The 6,481-nt window shown below is 40.2% G+C and overlaps 1 pseudogene; it reads right to left on the minus strand.

Moving 5' to 3' along the window:
- Positions 1–2,725: 2,725 nt before the first annotated feature.
- Positions 2,726–3,193, minus strand: LOC100732892 (ferritin light chain-like; annotated as a pseudogene).
- Positions 3,194–6,481: the final 3,288 nt, after the last annotated feature.

Genomic DNA, 6,481 nt, shown 5'->3' on the forward strand with positions numbered 1-6,481 from the left:
TATGGAAATAGTATAGTGATTCCTCAAAACACTAAAATTAGAAATTCCACTTGACCTAGCTAGTTCCCTTTTAAGTATCTTCCTGAAAGGATTAAAAACATAATATTACACTGATACATACATACTCATATTTATAGCAGCATAATTTATAATAGCTAGCTAAATTCCAAGCTTTTCTTGGAAATAGCTTGGATGTTCATTAACAGGTGAATGGATAAAGAAAATGTGCAGTATTTACACACAATGGAGTACTACTCTGCCATAAAATAAAACCGAATCATTTTTAAGTAAATGGATGCAGTGTGAGACTATAATGTTAAGTGAAATAAATCAGACACACAAGCTTAAATATGTCATGGTACTTCTTATATAAGAAACCCAAAATATAAATAAGAAGCAGACTAAAAGATAGATATTCGGAAGTAGGAAGCTGTTTTTCAAATAGAAAGAGAAGGGATAGGGACCCCCAAAAATAACTAAGATGCTTTATATACAAGTCCCCACGATAAATGTAATCATTAGGTACTGCAAACATGTACTAATTAAAATTTTAAAAAATTAAAAAGATTGCATTTTGGCAGCTTGACACTTGAAGTTGAAATGCTAACAAACAAATCCATATAAATTAAGTATGTGAGGCAAAAGTTATCACTTAAAGGCAAGGAGCATTTTCCTGGACTCTGACAAAGAATCTACTATTGGTCAAGTCAGCACTTTGTCCTAAATGCAATCCATTTGTATTTTTGCAGCTGTATTTTCCTTCACTGCACTAAAAATACCTACCAGATTAGTAAAGTATAGTTCTGGTCCCATCTGTGGGGTGTTCCAGAGATGACTGGCATGGAGTCTGCAACTAGGGGGAAGCTCCACCCAATTGTGGGTGACACTGACCAATAGGCTAGTTCCTTGGACAGAATAAAAGGACAGAAGACCATCAGTGTGTTTTCAAAGCTCCAGTATACTTGAGTGTGTGTGTCTTTGGCTGCTATGCCTTTGGACATGAGTCTTCTCTCTTCAGCCTTCCATGTACTCACACTGACAACTCTCCAGGGAGCTTCGAACCTTTATCCTTGGGCTGGTGCAGCATCCTTGATCCCTCTTGTTCTGCAGCTCCATCTTCTTGGGCTGAGCAGCTACTGGATCTTCCAGCTCTCCAGCATGCAGATGGCTGCTGTGCACCATCCTTCCCCTGATCCTGTCAGTCTCCCAAGAAATCCCCTTGCATAAATATGCACATATTTTCTACTGATTCTGTTCCTCTAGGGAACCCTAGACAATACACTAACTTTTCACTTTTAATTTTTAAAGTGTAGAAGAATTGAGTAGCAATGTAAATAAACACATACTCTCCAACAGATTGAGTGATTGCTCATGTTTGCCACATTTGATTTTATCTTTTTCTCCCTCTGCACCTACAGGTTTTAAAGTAAACTGCAGTTATAGTAAGACTATCTCAACTTCAGCATGCATTTCTTAGGAATGAATTTGTTTCTTGATATCATCTAATATCTACCTAAGGAAAATACTGTATGTAGATCTTGTCTCAGATGATGTCTTTGGTTTAAGTTTATTTTTCTTTTTGGTACAGAAATCATATGTACTTTTGTAACTGACATAGAAAAAAATGAAACTTTAACAAATATTTTTTATGTGTGTATACATATATATACATATACATATATATATATATATATATATATATATATATATATTTTTTTTTTTTTAAAGAAACAAGTGGCCTCTCTAAACTTCCTTAAACCATGGGTGTGACGTCTACAACTTCTTTTCATCTGCGGGCCCCAGGAAATCAAAGTGAAGCTTGATCCCACAAGGAAGACAGGGAGTGCAGAAGGCCAGGAGGGATGGTGCAAGCTTTAAGTCATCTCTTGTCTGATTCACTACCTCTCCCCTCTGTTCCTTTCTGTAAAAGGCTCTTGTGCACCTGGACACAGTGAGATGATGGTGATCTGAGGCAAGCGAGGCCCCTGTCTCTTTGGAGCTAGTTTTGAATAAAGGATTTTTCCTTTTCACCAAAATAAACAGCCTCCTTTGCTTTAGTCAGCACATGAAACTGAGCATATGGACCTGAGTGCCAGTAACCTTATGAGAAGAGAAGAGTGTGAAATAAAAGAGGGAAGCAGAAAAGAAAAAAAGGAACAGAAAAGATCTTGTAAGATATTAGTTATTACCCCACAAAGGACACAGTACCTAAAGTACTAGCTTGTACTACACTATTTGGTATGCTATGCTATACTGGCACAGTGAATTATTCTAAGTAGTGGTTATTGTCTGCTTATGTTAACCTCTGCCTTGAAATAGCTCACATGATAGTCAATACCTGATTGAAAAATATCTAAATATCCCACCCTATTTTCTCTGCCTTGTTAAATTCAACATCTCCTCTAATACCCAGCAGATGAAGTATCATACAGGAAAAGCCCTCAGTGGCTCCTGATTCTCCTTTGGTCCTGTGCCGCTGCCCATTGGTCTGGGTATAGAGATCCTCTGCAAATTCAGAGAACCCAAGTCACTCTTTTAGTGCATTTTACCAGACCTTACTGATGGCTCATTTTTTCCCCCCAGTGACTTTTTTTTTCTGCAAAAGGCTTTATTTTCTTCTGGTCCAAGATTTGGGAGGGGTCTCCAAAGAGGTGAAAAAAACTGCTTAGTGGCTGGAGGGAGAGGATTGGGCCAAAGCTCTGGTGCCAGGTGATGCAGGAGTCCCTCAGAGACCCCCCCCCCTGTGGAGGTTAGTGAGGTGGTCACCTATCTTGATGAGCTTCACCTCCTCATCTAGGAAATGGTTCTCCAGGAAATCCCAGGCATGGGGTCTGGCTTGGCAGAGCCCAGGGCATGAAGATCCAGAAGAGTTTGGTTCAGGTTTTTCTCTAGGATCAAGAAAACTTCCGTAGCATCCAGGGTTTTGCCCCACTCATCTTTAGAAGGCTTCTGCATGTGTTGGAAGAGAACATGGCCACTGCACTGGTTTTGCAGCTTCAGGAAATGCTGGGCGCCCTCACGTTTCTCCTTGGCCAGCTCACAGAAGAAATGGCCTACACCTGCCAGAGCCACATTGTCGTGGTAAAGTATCCCAGAGAGAGATAGGTGTAGAAGGCCACAGGTGCGAGTTCACCAAGCGGTTAAGGGCAGCCTCCATCTCGATGGAATAATTCGGATGCATCTGAAAGGTCATGGCTGATCAGTAGTAAGGAGCTACTCACTAAAGAATGGTGTTGTCCAGTCCTGGAAGGAAGAGAAGGTCGAGAAGTTTCCAAAATTTGTACCTGGAAGTTGGTGTGGAAGATGAAAAAAAGGAAGTCGCTGGGTCTGTTCTGTCCAAACACGTTGAAGCAAGAGACAGATCTGCAGGACCTCCAGACGTGCCACTGCCCCAGTGACTTGTGAAACAGAGAAATTAGTGTGGGGCTTCAGAGCTGTTGAGAGCTCTGTAAAAGAACAGCAGAACTATAGGATTGACTCCATCTTCCTAGATCACCTACATCTTTCTTAGTCTGCTTCTTCTCTCTCCTGTGCCCTAACTTTACAACTAACCTCCTCATTGAAAGTCATTCACTAGAGGATGTAGGGATGATAAGATAGAAACTGGAGAGGACCCCTTGATATACCTCTTTTTTTCTCTTTCTCTGTCTCATACAGTTATGCCTTGTGTTTAAATGTCCCCCCAAAGCCTCATTTTATCACAGGTGGGCTTTTCAAAGGTGGCTGGATCAGAGTGTGGATTGTTAGAATTAAGTGTGGGGTGCTAGAATCAAGGGTATGTGATTATTAAATTAGTCTGGTAATTGGTTTGGCATAGTTCTGGGTAGGATTCAGACTGCCTCCTAAGATGGGTAGCCTGGATAAAATACAGAGACAGAAAGAGGGCTAGTGTCATTGCTTGTCACTTGCTGCTTGCTGCCTTGTGTCTGCCATGAATTATTTCTTCTCTGTGATGCCCCTCTGCTATGCTGCCTTCCCTTGGGGCCAACCAACAGTAGACTGAAACCTCTACAAACTGTGAGCTAAATAACCTTTTCCTTCTTTAGTTTTGGTGCTGGGTGTTTTGTCTCAGCAATGAGTAAAAGAAACTAACACACACACAATTGGAAACATAAAATACCAAATAATTTATGAATAGTTGTTATGTTTGCATCAGGATAGAATAATCAACATTTTAATGTCCTTTTTGTTTTATCTATATTTTTTCTGACATTTACTACTTTTGTACTAAAAGAAACATTGCATGTCCTTTAAAATATGTACTATTAGAAACTCATCTGCCAGGTTGACATCATATAGTTCTTTTTTTTGGTACCGGGATCAAACTCACAACTGCACGCTTGTAAGGCAGGCGCTTTTGCCGCTGAACTAAATCCCCAGCCCTGACATCATATATTTCTTTGTTTAGTCTAATTTAACAAGAAATTGAAGAGAACATTTCTAAAATAAAAATAAATGCTTTCTTAACAGCAGAAAAGAGGAACTAAAACATTTGCCAAAAGCCCAACTTGGGCAGACACCAGACTGGTTGAAGAATCAATTGCTTTGCAGCATTTTTTGTTGCAAATTCCCCAGGGGCATAAATGTTTGCCGTCTTCTAATGGTGATGCAAGTTACTAGAAGCTGGACAGGGTGGCATCATGAGAACTGGACAAAACCCAGAAGATCAGGATTTTTGTAAGAATTCCCATGGCACAGAAGTGTCACCTTGAACAAGCTATTTAATCTCTCATCCTCCATCTCTCCATCCTCTACAAGAACAGATACTTGTTTCCAGGAAAATTATGGAGTAGTGATCAAAGAAGGAGCCTCTCTGAGACTTGGTGTCCAGACACTGGCATATAGCAACACGAGAAGGACAAAAAAGAGGGAAGCGGGTTCCTGGGATCCAGGAAGGATCTGAAGTGGAAAGAGAAGTCCATAAAGGGGCAAAGAGGGAGATTTCAAGCAGGAGGAGGTGACAGCGTTTTCTCCCTGAGCCCAGACTTGCTGTGTGCGAGAGGTAGCTTGAACCTGCTGATGCATGGTCAGTACCGGAGACCAGAGGCCTCCATGGAAAAATGTACCAGTGGAAGGGAGCAATGGATACAGCACATTGCAGTGGCTAGTAAGTTAGTCTGGTTCAGATGTCTCTCAGGAAACTGCGATTGATCAGTATCCATCTTGGAGAGGGGCCCACTGAACTCAGAACTCAGAACAACTGTGGCTCCATCTAGTGGCTCCCAGTGACAAGATCAGGGAACCAAGTTCAGGTAGGCAGGGAGTCAGGTTAAAGCCAGCAGGAAGCGCACAGACTGCAACAGGCAGAACAAATCTGGTTCCAGCCTTATAGCAAGAAACTTCAGTAAAACTAAAAGGCTTGCTGGGATTATCCACTATGCCACTGTAAAGCTACAGCTGTTTTTCTGGGATTGGACAACTAGGATCTGGACTTTGTCTATCAGTAACATCAGAGACATGCCTTGCAGTAGACATTTTTTTTTTTTTACTTTTTTTCCTCTCCTTTTTTTCTTGATTGTTTGTTTTTATTTTTTATATGAATGTAAACATGGCTTGTAGAGTTTTTCGTTGTTGTTCTGTTCTGTTCTTGTTTTTATTTCTTCCTTTTCTCCCTCATGTCTTCTTCACCAGTGTCCCAAAGTTTGTGTGATCTTCTTTCATCCTGCAGCTTTGCTTCTAATCTCTTCATCTTCTTTTATTTCTCTATTTTCCCCCTAACCCCTTTAGGTTTTCTCCCCTGAGGGTAAAATTGCCATACTGAGGGCTTTTTGCTGCATGCAATTTTCTGGTTCATTCTAGATTTTGTTATATAACCACAAATCTTGTTCACATGGTTAACGGTAACAAATTAATAGTTACCTCAGTTTGTCATTTTCTAGGCTATTTGATGATATTGCTCTTGTTGATTGTATCACTTTAGCTGAAGTGACATGATTATTCTAACCACTCTTTTTGGTATTGCAAGACTGAGATTGCCTAAGGGTCATAAAAAATGCTATAGGCCAGTGGAAAAGAACCACAGGCTAGGCCAAATAGGAAGCAACTTCTCATCCTCAATAAATTGAAAAGGTAGGACCCTGCAACAGACTCAAAGCCCAAAAACGAGCTACACATAGAAGACACCTCTGAGAAGTAGTCATTCACTAAAAATTCTAAATACTAGCAATAAAGCTACTTACCTTAAGCAATTTACAAGCATCAACTCAGGAATTAAACATAAAGCAAACCCAGGAGGCAATGAAGAATCTGGAACCCACCCACCTGGACTCTCTAAAGTGGTTAACAGTCAAGTAATAAAGAGGATGAATAAGACTCTAGAAAAAAAAAATCAAATCACAACAGATCTTGCAGCAATTCAAAAGATCATCAATACCTACTTTCAGAAACTGTATTCTAATAAGATGGAAAACAAGAAATGTACAGGTTCTTAGACACATGAATTACCAAAGCTGAAGTAAGAAGATATAAAAATTCTAAATAA

Source organism: Cavia porcellus, unplaced genomic scaffold, assembly GCF_034190915.1.
Source record: "Cavia porcellus strain 051 isolate PalLab524CR breed Dunkin Hartley unplaced genomic scaffold, mCavPor4.1 scaffold_12, whole genome shotgun sequence".
Classification (NCBI taxonomy): domain Eukaryota; kingdom Metazoa; phylum Chordata; class Mammalia; order Rodentia; family Caviidae; genus Cavia; species Cavia porcellus.